Raw genomic sequence first — 13,319 nt, forward strand, 5'->3', positions numbered from 1 at the left:
CTAGGAGTCTAGCCGGGGGAGGAGATGACTAAAGACGAGCACGGTCTTTGTCTTCATGCATTTGAATTGAAGGCTGTCGTGGAGAAGAGGGGATATAGTTTTTGTACAGTAATTCAGATCAGTGTATATTGTGCACAGTGGCCTAGGCTTGTGCTAAATGTTAAGAGAAGCAGATGATGAAGTTTATCCTACATAATAGGGGAAGGAAGAAAGTTTAACAGAGCGTTTCAATGCTGTGTGCTATGTAATAATGATATGTCAGAGAGCTCCAGGAAAACAAAGGAGCAATTGAACTACTCTATCCGGGGAAGTCACAGTGGATTTTAAGGATTAACAGAGCTTTTCCAGGTTTAGAAACATGACAGAAAGGAGTTCCCTGGTGGCCTGGTAGTTAGGAATTTGGCCTTGTCACTGCTATGGCTCAGGTTTGATCCCTGGCCTTGGAACTTCTGACAGAATTCTAGGTTGGAAAGACAACATATGCAGAGTCTGAGGCATCAAGAAGTAGATTGTGTAGAGCAGAGAGGAGGGAGAGAAGGCTAGAGATTTAAATAGCTTCTAAAGAGTGAAGAACTGCAAATGCATGCTAAAACATTTGCACTTGTGCTATGGGAGTCACAGAAATTATTGCCTCTTCCTCATGCCGTGGTGGAACTAGGTGCAATGAGGCATGTATGCTGGGTCAGAATTGCCTTGGGAAAGGACTCTCCATCAGGCAGAGGCTGATCAGGCCCTTTTTAGGGGTGGATCATAGAGAAACAATTACTGGATGGGGCATTTGACAGGACTTTATGATCCTTCCACCCCAAAGACGGGCTCTGGCCTCAGCTTTTCAGGGAGGTATAATTAAGCATCTCCCTCTAAGAAAGAAATGGCAGGTATTGTGTATTTTTTTTTTTTTTTTTGTCTTTTTGCCATTTCTTGGGCCACCCCCTTGGCATATGGAGGTTCCCAGGCTAGGGGTCGAATCGGAGCTGTAGCCACTGGCCTGTGCCAGAGCCACAGCAACTCGGGATCCAAGCCGCATCTGTGACCTACACCACAGCTCACGGCAACGCCGGATCGTTGACCCACTGAGCAAGGCCAGGGACCGAACCCGCAACCTCATGGTTCCTAGTCAGACTCGTTAACCATTGCGCCATGACGGGAACTCCAGAAATGGCAGGTATTGTGTATTTTTGCTTTGTAACTCAGTAACTTTATATTATCTTAGTAGCTGGTACCAGAATTCATCTATGAAGGGATCCTTCAGATTTGGGAAGCTCACGTCAAGTCACTCAGAGTGACAGGTTAGACCCCAAGGTGGTTTGTAAGAGCTCAGGCCAAAGAACAAATGGCTGAGCTGTCCAGCTTGGTAACATAAGAATTTAGAGTTGTGTCTCTATCTCTGTATCAGCAAGGAGGGGGCAAAATCAGGGGCATATAGGGGAGTTGGGGGAAGAGGGACTTAGGTGGTCTGAAACTGCCGACCATGTAAGGCAAAGCCAGAGCCACCATATGCAGGTTCTGAAGCTTGCCCTTGCTCAAGCTGGTCAGCTAACGGGGCAGGTTGGAGCTGTCTGAAACCAGTGCACTTTGCTCTCCAAGTCCCTTGGTCTGTGAGCACATGGTGTTGGGGGCAGGGGGTGGGGGAAGGTGCCTCTATGGCCTGGAGGTGACCCTGGGAAAAAGACCCCATGGGAGTTCCCTTGTGGTAGAGTGGCACAAAGGAAAGTTTCATGAGGGAGATATTTTAATATTTAATTTGAAGTCGTTGGTATGTAACCTCTTGCCTATTTCCTGTGTAACGCTCCAGGTGAGTATATTATACTTATCAGCTCTTTGTGCAAGTTGCCACACGTGTATGTGGATATGTGTGTAGAAATTGAGGAAGGGCTGGAGTTCTTGTCTGGTTTATGGCAATGTGGAATAAATAGCACTTGTAGAATCAGGAACCCAGATTTGGAGACATCTGAATGCAGTCCCTCCCTGGAAATCTGCAGAAATCTTACAGGCTTTGCTTTTCCATGGAGCATGGAGTTAATGATTTGAGCTAACTTTATCTGGACTTTAAAAGGTAGCAGCGCCCCCACCCCCCCACCCCCCCACCGCCCATATGTGTATATATAGTATATATATATTTATGGCTGTCTGTTTCTTGTTCAAGCAAGCTACTCTTGCATCATGGGTAGTTTACACAAATCATTGAGGTTTTAAGAAAAATGTTTAAAACACCAGTTGTATGGGCAAATGGAGATTCTTATCTCCAGCATCCAAAGCAGAATAGTTCATTTATACAGTATATCTTCTGGAATGTATTATTTTTTTTGTCTTTTTATCTTTTTAGGGCCACATCCGTGGCATATGGCAGTTCCCAGGCTAGGGATCTAATTGGAGCTGTAGCCGCCGGCCTACACCACAACCAACCCCAGATCCGAGCCTCATCTTTGACCTACACCACAGTTCATGGCAACGCCAGATCCTCAACCCACTTAGTAAGGCCAGGGATTGAACCCACAACCTCATGGTTCCTAGTTGGAGTCGTTTCTGCTGCACCACGATGGGAACTCCTGGAATGTATTTTTATAGACTGTAATTGAATGAGCTAGCTGAGTGCAATGCATGGTATGGAAGGGTAATGTGAGTTTGGGTACCCCCAGTCCTCTCTGATATATAATTGTCCCATAATTTTGGAGTGTTAAACAGAAATGGTCATCAGCATTAATTAATTAAGGCAAAAGTAGATGTATGAAACATTGACTTAAACAGGTCAGAAATGTCCTTCCTCGCATAGGATCTCATGATAGGCAGTAGGTGTCTCTATTCCAAGACGTTCTTAAGGACCCAGGGTCCTTTTGTCTTTTCAGAAATCAAGAAAGCATAAAGAGCCAAGAGCAGACCACCTGTAATGATTAAATATGCAAACTGGGAGCTGCACATAACAGTTCTTCTCACATCCTGTTGGTTAGAACTTTGTCATATGGCCTCAACTAGTTGCAAAGTGGAGGGTGGACTATAGTTTTTATTCTTAGTGGCTACAGTGCTAGTTAAAAGCTGGAGTTCCATCACTCTGAGATGGGGGTATTCCAGAACAGTTAGAAGTCTCTGCCAAGGATTTCTTCTGGACCTAACAATCTAGGATTCTGGATGTTATCTACAGTTTGATGATCAGATATTAGATCTGTAAGGCCCTAGTCACTGCATGATAATCAAGATGCTTGATCACAGAATTAGGAAGTAATGTAGACCAAGACTGTCCCATAGAAACATAATGGAAGCCACATAGAAATTTAGAAATTTCTAGTAGCCACAATAAAGCCAAAGAAATAGGTGAAATTAATGTTAATAATATATTTTATTTCATCTCATCATGTAATCATATAAAAGTTAATTAATGGGATAGTTTATGTTCAGGTGTTTTGAAGTTCAGTTAGTAGTTTATCCTTACCACACATCTCAGTTGGAGCTAACGCTTATCTAGTGCTCAATAACCACATGCAGTGGCTGGTGGCTGCCCTCAGGGATCCCAGTGAGCAGCAGTGGAGTCCTCTTGTCACTCCTCTCCCAGACAACCTACCCTCTACCCCGTATGTAACTTGATCCCTGTTTCTCAGTGAGCTGCTTTGTACGCAGTTGTTTCCTGAAAGTAATGGCTCCGACGCAATAATAAAAGATGCTATTCCTGACTCTCCTTGCCATCACCTACATGTACCTAACTCAGGGATCCTAGAAGGGTTTTTTTTCTAAGTGATTTCTTTCTCCATTTCTAAATAGAAGAATGGCTAGATAACATGAAAATCATCCTTTCAACAGATACCCCATTTGATGTCTTGATGACAGCCTATTGCCGATATATTACATGACATCCTGAAAAAAAGCTTGAGGTTTACAGCCTCAGCCAAATTGGGCTTTGAAGCCTGGCTCCCAGTCGTCACTTGTGTGACCAAGTTATTGTTCTCTCAAACCACGATTCTCTCTCCTTGTCTCCTGTTTCTGCCTCACCGAGCCAACCTCTGTGCTGCAGATTGATTCCAGATTGTTTTGTCTAAATCACTGCCCTTGCATATTAGTTTTTAAAAAATGCCCTCTTATATATTCCAAGTTTTTGGTATTGATCATGCATTCCTTTTGTATCTTAGAAAAAAAAAAGCAGAAGATGCATAAATAAAACATGGTGGCATAGCAGTTAAAACTGAACGAACTAAATCTTTATGCAGCAGCAAGGATAAATCTCCAAATCACTCTGATGAGTGAAAAAAAGCATGTTGCAAATGTGTCCCAATGGTTCTATTTATGTTCAATTTTAGACATACAGAGTAAAATAAGTTGAGATTTGAAGCATCCTGTAGATAGTTTTTCCCTTTCCTACCAGAGTTCAAAACCGTCACACTCCAGGGGCCTCTGTGGAGTACTCTCTGTAGCCTCTGGAAGCTCCATCTCCCACCCTATGATGGTATGGGAGTGAAGGAAAGCAGAGCAACCTGGCAAATTCTTTTTCTAAAAAGACCCTAGTTCGTTGATCTCTACACCCTTTGGAAGAATGAGTTGCAAGCCCTTTCATAAAGTCTGCAGGTAAGTGATGGGGTCATGTTGGCTACCTGTCCTCCAGTCTTTTTTTAATTTTTTTGCTGTTTAGGGCTGCATGTGAGGCATATGGAGGGTCCCAGGCTAGGGGTATAATCAGAGCTACAGCTGCTGGCCTATGCCACAGCCACAGCAACATGGGATCTGAGCCACGTCTGCAACCTACACCATAGCTCATGGCAACGCTGGATCCTTAACGCACTGAGCAAGGCCAAGGATCAAACCTGCGTCCTCATGGTTCCTAGTCAGATTCATTTCCACTGAGCTGTGATGGGGACTCCCTGTCCTCAAGTCTTAACATAGAGCGTCTGTGCATAGAATAAGGGGTCTTTGATAGGTACTGCTTTGTAAGTGGTCTTTGGGGAGGATTTTTGCGCAACCCCCAAGGTAATAGCAGATGATGTTGTTAACTCGCTTTTATGTTTCATCAAGGTCCAAAGGTTTCACAGTCGGGCCAGAACACTGCTCATTCATTGCTGGTTCTTCTGTGCCCAGCCCCTCAGACACGGACAAGGTCAGGTTTCCGGCTTTTGGGGTTTCAGGGCTGCCTGGAGTTACCTTCCTAGTCAGTTCTCTGCAGTTGTCTCCTGCTGACAAGCTGAGCCCCGTCACTGGGGTGACTCACCAGGGTTACACCACGTACTTCCCCACCTTGAGGCCTTTGCTATGCAAGTCCCTCTGCTCGCAGTGACCTTTCTTTGTCTAGTGAAGACGTGCTCACCCCGGAGGCCAGGAAACCTTTGCTGATTCCCATCCTATTGCTTCTCTGCCACCCTCACCCCCAGTCCTTCCTCTGTGCACCTCTAACCCTTTTCCTAGATGGCCTGGCATTGGCTTGAGTTGAACACGGGGCTCTGTGAGGGTAGAGCCCTTGGCTTTTGCATTCCTGTGCTTTCTGAGAAGCCCGACGTGGTGACTGGCACCCGGTAGAATGGAGGGCATCTCAGTGCACCTTTGCCATGAGCTGCTTGGCCCTCAGTACATGGAGCTGCCTCCCCTCCTTCCTGAGCGGCCCCAGTAAGAGTGGCTGTCCAGATGCGTGGAAAGGACACTGGGCAGAGCATCACAAGGCCTGGGTTTTCCTTCCTGCTTCTCAGCTTCCCGGTCCAAGGGTGATCATTTTCCCTCTCTGGGCCTCAGTCTCCACTTCTCAAAAGCAGGGCTTGTGGCTATTTGCTGTGTTTCTTTCAGATCAAACCTCCCTTGTGTCTCTGTCTCTTTCTTTTCCCCTGTCTTCCTCTTAGGTGCGTAATAAACCAAGAGTTTACAGTAAAAGCACAGGAAGAGCTGAATGATGTGTTCTCCTCAGGAAAGTACCTGGTCCCCCAGGTAGCCAGTGGCTGCCTCAGGAACCCCAAGCCTCCCTGAGCTGTGGCTCCTGAGGACTTTCAGTGTAGACCTGGCAACCTTCCTCAAGCCTTTGATGTGGCTTTGGCAGGGCACGATACACAAGCAGCCCAGATTGAGCTGCAGAAAGGCTTGCTGTTTTCTGCCACAGCTTCAGGAATCCAGCAGTGGTGGAGGACAGTCAGGGAAATGGCAGAGGGCATGAACCTCAGTAATCACACATACCTGAGCTCCGAACTTCAGGCAGGACCAGCCTCTTCCCCACCAAAGCTTTCCTAAAGAGGGAAACAGATGTGTACTTAGAAGCTGTGTGCATCCCGAGAAGCCAGGTGATGCTCAAAGGAAGTCCCTGGAGAGATAGCACATTGAATAATCAGCCCCCGAGTCTTCAGAGGTGCCTATGCTCTTATGAAGAATGTGGAATCCCCAATTTGTTTATTCATGTCTTCTTAGTAGATATAAGGGGATAGAGAAACCTGATGATACGGTTTCTGCTCATGCCTTTAACTCAGTGCTTTCATTTATTCATTCATTCACTTAGGAAAGATTTGAGGATTTCTACATGGCACTGTGCTGGGCACCAGGGCACAGTGGTTTTAGGTGGAGAGACAGATTTGTGGATATGGATATGGACGTCGATAGAGAAACAGATATTTATTGGACCCTTGCGAAGCTCAGAATCTGATGGTGGACAAAGGCATTATACAAACAGTGACCCCAATAATTGTAACTGCCTGGGGGCAAAGACTGGCACGTCACAAACCTACAAAGTGAGGGACTCCTGATTTATTCTGGAGGTCAGGCAAGGCTTCCTGCCTAGAGTTGTTTGAGAGCTGAGCTCCACTGCCCCAACCCCCTATCACAAGTACTGGTCAAACTAATTGTAATGTCAAACTGCTTGAGTTTCCATCTATCTCCACTATGAAGTAAGTTGTTTTACAAAGTCATTGAGAATCCAGATTCCTTCCTGCTAGAATATTGCTTTCAGTTTTAGGTGATAGGATGGCCACTGTTCCTGTAGGTATCATGGTTTTTTTCAGGTGCCGAGAAAGGAAGGGCCAAATGCCAAAGGGGTCATTTCCTCTCAAAGAGATTACTTATAAGCTCCAGCCGTTTGCATCCTGCCCACCTATCATTGGCCAGAACTGGATCCTACAACTACTCCTAGTTTGCAAGAATGTCTGGGAGGAAGTGGGAGGGGATTTTAAACTGGGCAGTTTGCCTTTTTGAACCAAATCAGAGGAGACTTGGTGGTAAACTAGCTGTGTCTGCCTGAGGTATAGTCAATATTTATTTCTCTTTGGCCTTCTGTATCTTTAGCTCACTTTTGGCAACATCGACCAGATTTTCTTTCTGGAAATGAACTTGCTTCCATGGTGGACGTTCCTGATGTCCTGCCTTCCTGAAACCAAAAGAAGGACCTTCTGGACTTTAAATCCCAAGCAAAAGAGACAAAGATGGAAAAACCATTGGAGTACATTCCTTAAGGTATAGTCAAAGCTATTGGTGATGTCCTGCTATCTGGAACCCTGGAAGTGCCCAATTTCAGTTCTTTCCACACTTGGTTTTCTAGTCTTCTCTCAGATTCAGTGAGCTGAACTCATGGACCCTCTGTTCTTCCTTCCTGAAGGGTTTTTATTTCGTACCTACCACACCCCCTCCCCAGCACGCAGCTCTTCGCTTGCAGCTCACCCTCTCAGTCAGGCAGTGGGCCCTTCTGCTCCAGTGCCTCTCCCAGCCCACCTTCTAGACTGCACACTCCTCGAGGGCAGGGATGGGGTCTAGTTCCTTTAAGGGTTTAATTTCTAGTGCCTAGCGTGGTAGTTAGCACTCAGGATTTTTCAGAGCCTCTTTATTATTGCTGTATATAAGTCCAGTGAGGTGCTGGGAACTATTACAGAACAGACAAAGCAGAAGACAGGATTCTTGGTATGGAAAAACCCCCGACCACATCTCTAAGTTGCTTCTCAGGATCCTGCCAGCTGGACAGACCTAGTGAGTCCTTATTCTTCGGTAAGTCCTGCTCATGGAGCCACCCTGCCCTCGGTGTCACAACACAGTCTTACAGCACCCTCCTCCTCTCCTCTCCCTCCTCCTTCTTTATTATCATTGCCTTTTTCTCCTTCGTCATTATCCTTCTCCTCACCAGCGCAAATTCCTGCGGAGTATGTACTATGTGCCAGGCCTATTCTGAGTGTTATCTGAAAGGATGATGAGCCTCTGGCCCAGGATTACAGCCAGTTTCATGGCAAGGTTAGGACTCGACCTTCAGTCAGTTTGACTCAAAACCTGTGTTCTTGCGCTTTCCCTCTCTCAGCCACGGAGGCTCTGGGGAGGATGGGGAACTGCTCCAGTCACGCTCCACCTTAAATTCAAGCCACTCCAGGAACTGAGCTCTGCAGGGCCCGCTGTGGTGCGCATGCGCACAGGCCCCTCTTCCGCCAGGCCCTGGGTGCTGCTTCCGGCTGGGCGGAGCCGTCCCTCCCAGGGCCGGCCTCTGCTCCACCTCCCTCACCAGAGCTTCCAATCCTACCCTCACCTGGCGCACCAGGCCTGCGCTGTGCTTTCCCAGCCTTGTGTTCTCTACAGTGAAACCCCTCCCCCGATCCACCTGTGCCAGTCCAGTTCTTCATTTGAGCCCTATGTCAGGTGGTGGAGGCAGGTGAGGGCCTCGTGGATTTCCCCCCTTTTCACACCTGGGCTCCCTCTTCTCTAAACCTCCACAGCACCTCGCATCATCTTCTTGGGGCCAAACGAAGCAGCCTGGCAGTGGGGAGGAGTGGGGAAATCAGGCTTTGGAGACACACTGTGAAATCCCTTTGCAGCCTCTCACTAGCTTTATGAAAAATTTTGGCAAGTTACCTAGCTGTTTGAAGTTTCTGAGCACCAGTCAGGAGGAGTTAATAGTATACACTTTGGAATATGAGACAATTCTCATAAAATAACTTACACCCCTGCCACTTTGGTTACATCTGCCAAAGACACTTGCTGCTAATGGAGATAGTTTCAGGTGCTTCATAGTGTAACTATTAATAATGCGGAATTGTGTCTATTACATCATGAAGATCGTATAAGTTTAGTGCTAGTAATTCATTACTAACCCTCTTTGCTCACCAAATTTCCCTTTTAAAATAGATCAGGAACAGGCCTGGGGCTAACTTATTTGCAGGCAGCACACTAGCTGAAATTTAATTATGTTGGATTCAATTAAAATGTAATTTAATAAAATCTATTTATTTAAGTGCTTCCTTCTGTTTTCAATAAGCAACCTGGTTTTCTAATTAAAGCAGTGACAGTCCATATATAATAGAATGTAAATATTGCTGGTCCTACAAACATCAATATTGTATATTCCATTAAGAAAGAAAAATAATTCTGTGAATTAACTGTCCTATACCACTGAGTATAAGCATACTGGCTTCAAAGATGTTAAAACATGAACAAACATGCATCTGTTTTTGTTTCTTTTAACAAACAAGGGTGTTTAAGTAAAGAGGAGAGTTGATTTAATTAAAAAAAAGCAGTAAACACATGAAAATTCCGGTGTTAAGAGAATTTGGTAGAGATGAGGATGCTGGTACAGGAATGATTGGAGTTTAGGAAACACTGAATTATCTCATGTGAGTGAGATATGAAATTTAGCCATTTTGTTTGTGATATTATCTATGCTAATCAGTAAATATAGATTATTTTTTACAGCTGCATTGTTTCCATTATATAAATATATTATAATTTATGTATTCTACTGATAAACATGCAAGTTTATAATTTCATGTTATTACAAAAAATAATACAATAAAATCTTGCATATGTCCCTTCATGCAAAAGTATGAAGACTTCATAGAATGTATCTAAAATATCTGAGGTTTTTTTTTTTTTTTTTGTCTTTTGTCCTTTTAGGCTAGCTTTGTAGCCTAGACTAGCTTTGTAGGGAACGTGCGATTACTCCTGCTTAGCAGTCAGAAGAGAAAATGGTCTTCTCAGGCCACAGGGTTAAATTTATATTCAGGCAGGTAGGTCAAAAGTCCCCTCCTCCAGGTACCTAGAGTCTGTCAAACTTGGGACCTGATTCCAGGGTGGCTTCTCCTGTCCCTTCTTTTTGAGAGGGCTTGACCAGTGCCCAAATCTTGGATGTTTCCTCCCAATCTTGAGCCCTTCAAAGCATCCAGATGCTTTCATATTAGCATCCACTACTCCTCCTGCCTGCCTGTGAATTAGTGTATGCTGGTACATTTCTCACAGTGGCTGCGTTATCAACAGAGAAGTCAAATGATGATGAATAGAAGTTTCTGATACTGAGGAGTCCACTAAGGGATGCATTTTGAGAACAGAAAATATTCTAGTAATAACAGAGGTGGTGGTGGTGGTAGTAATAATAGTAGTAATTCTTTGTTAGTTACAAGTGTTTTTGGTTTGTGTTTTGTGTTTCAGTTTTTTCATTTTTTTAAAATTAAAATATAATTGATTTAGTGGCTCAGTGGTTAACGAATCCAACTTAGGAACCATGAGGTTTCGGGTTCGATCCCTGGCCTCGCTCAGTGGGTTAAGGATCCGGGGTTGCCATGGGCTGTGGTGTAGGTCACAGACTCAGCTCCGATCCCGAGTTGCTATGGCTGTGGCGTAGGCCGGCAGCTCTAGCTCCAATTAGACCCCTAGCCCGGGAATCTCCATATGCCTTGGGTGCGGCCATGAAAATACAAAAAGACAATATATATATATATATATATATATATATATATATATATATATATATATAAAATTGCTTTACAGTGTTGTGCCAGTTTCTGCTATACAGCAAAGTGACTCAGTTATACATACATGTGCAGTCTTTTTTTGTATTCTTTTCCATTATGGCCTATCCCAAGAGATTGGATATATTTCCTTGTGCTGTACAGAAGGATCTCACTGCTTATCCATTCTAAGTGTAATAGTTTGCATCTGCTCACCCCAAACTCCCAGTCCATCCCACTTCCTCCTCCCTTGCCTTGGCAGCCACAAGTCTGTTCTCTATGTCTGTGAGTCTGTTTATGTTTTGTAGATAGGTTCATTTGTGCCATATTTTAGATTCCATATTATCATATGGTATTTGTGTTGTCTTTTCTCTTTCTGACTTACTTCACTTAGTATGAGGATCTCTAGTTGTGTACATATTGTTGCAAATGGCACTATTTCATTCTTTTTTATGGCTGAGTAGTAGTCCATTGTATATATGTACCACATCTTCATTCACCTGTCAGTGGACATTTAGGTTGTTTCCATGTCTTGGCTCTTGTAAATAATGCTGCTATGAAATAAGGGTACATATTCTTTTTTTTTTTTTTTTTTTTTTTTGTCTTTTTGCTATTTCTTTGGGCCTCTCCCGTGGCATATGGAGGTTCCCAGGCTAGGGGTCGAATCGGAGCTGTAGTCTCCGGCCTACGCCACAGCCACAGCAATGCAGGATCTGAGCCGTGTATGCAACCTACACCACAGCTCACGGCAACGCCGGATCCTTAACCCACTGAGCAAGGGCAGGGACTGAACCCGAAACCTCATGGTTCCTAGTCGGATTCGTTAACCACTGCGCCACGACGGGAACTCCTATATTCTTTTTGAATTATAGTTTTGTCCAGATAATGGCTGGATCACATGGTAATTCTATTTTTAGTTTTCTGAGGAACCTTCTTACTGTTTTCCATAGTGGTTGTACCAACTTACATTCCCAATAACAGTGCAGGAGGGTTCCCTTTTCTCCACACCCTCTCTAGCATTTGCTATTTGTAGACTTATTAATGGTGGCCATTCTGACTGGTGTGAGGTGGTACCTCATTATAGTTTTGATTTGCATTTCTCTAATAATTAGTGATGTTGAGCATCTTTTCATGTGCCTAACTGGCCATCCGTATGTCTTCTTTGGAGACATGTCTATTTAGATCTTCTGCCCATTATTTTTTGATTAGGTTGTTTGTTTTTTTATTATTAAGTTGTATGAGCTGTTTGTATATTTTGGAGATAAAGCTCTTGTTGGTTGAATCATTTGCAAATGTTTTCTTCTATTCTGCAGGTGGTTTTTTTCATTTTTTTTTTTTTTATGGTTTCCTTTCCTGTGCAAAAGCTTGTAAGTTTGATTAGGTCCCATTTGTTTATTTTTTGTTTTTATTTCTATTGCCTTGAGTGATTGACCTAATAAATCATTTGTACAGTTTATGTCATAGAATATTTTGCCTATGTTCTCTTCTAGGAGTTTTATGGTGTCATGTCTTTTAAGTCTTTAAGTCACTTTGATTTTATTTTTGTGCATGGCTACAAGACTTTTTTTAAACTTTTATTTTTATTCATTCTTACCACCATCATGAATAGGTATTATCCCCATTTAAGAGGTGGAAAAACTGACAAGCTTAATTTGCCCCAAATCGTATAATTTTTTTTTTTTGTCTTTTTTGCCATTTCTAGGGCTGCTCCCACGGCATATGGAGGTTCCCAGGCTAGGGGTCAAATGGGAGCTGTAGCCCCCGGCCTACGCCAGAGCCACAGCAACGCGGGATCTGAGCCGTGTCTGTGACCTACACCACAGCTTATGGCAACGCCAGATCCTTAATCCACTGAGTGAGGCCAGGGGTCGAACCCGCAACCTCATGGTTCCTAGTCGGATTCGTTAACCACTGAGCCATGAAGGGAACTCCCAAATCATATAATTAATAGTTGGTAGAACTATAAGTAGATCTGTGAAAGCACTGCCTTTCTCTCTCTCTCTTTTAAAAATTAATCTGTTCCTTGTATATTCATTACAGTTAGAAATAAGGTACAAAATTGTAGCATCATATCACAGAGTGGGGACAATGATATAATCAAGATGTAGATCATTTCTATAGATCTGTCCCCTGGTGTCACCCCTCTATAGTCATGTTCCTCCCTCTCCTGCACCTCATCCCATTCCTGGCAACCACCTGATGTGTTCTCCATTTCTCTAATCTTGTCATTTTAGAAATGTTACATAAATGTCATTAAGCAGTACGTAATCTCTTGAGGTTTTTTCACTCAACTTAATTCTCTGGAAGTTTACACAAGTCTATCAGTAGTTTGTTCTCTTACTGCTAACTAGTGTTCCACGGTTTATCCTTTCACCTATTGGAGGACATCTGGGTTGTTTGCAGTTTTCACGTATTATAAATAAGGCTTCTGTTAATAACCTTGCTCAGGTTTTTGCATGAACACAAATGTTCATTTCTCTGGCATAAATACTCAAGAGTGTGATTACTGGGTTTTAGGGCAATTTCATGTTTATTTTTTATCAGAGACTGCCGGACAGACTGTTTCCCAGGGCGGCTATACTGTTTAACATCACTCCTCAGCAGCGTGTGTGACCTGGTTTCTCTGCATCTTCCCTAATGTTTAATTTTTATTTTGGCCAATGAGACAGGTATGTAGTT

The 13,319-nt window shown here is 43.7% G+C and overlaps 1 long non-coding RNA gene across 2 annotated transcripts in view; it reads left to right on the forward strand.

The window, feature by feature from the left end:
• LOC146407169 (uncharacterized) overlaps window positions 1-13,319 on the forward strand; it is a 190,738-nt gene that overhangs the window by 137,208 nt on the left and 40,211 nt on the right. For both annotated transcript variants that reach the window (XR_014825993.1, XR_014825995.1), the window contains exons 6-7: window positions 7,231-7,398; window positions 7,783-7,923. This is a non-coding gene — a long non-coding RNA (uncharacterized LOC146407169). The remainder of the gene's footprint in view (window positions 1-7,230; window positions 7,399-7,782; window positions 7,924-13,319) is intronic.

Source organism: Sus scrofa, chromosome 1 (genome assembly GCF_054392235.1).
Source record: "Sus scrofa isolate SSC_HxYL_T2T_F1_AM1 chromosome 1, Sscrofa_HxYL_maternal_Yorkshire_Landrace_v2.0, whole genome shotgun sequence".
Lineage (NCBI taxonomy): Eukaryota > Metazoa > Chordata > Mammalia > Artiodactyla > Suidae > Sus > Sus scrofa.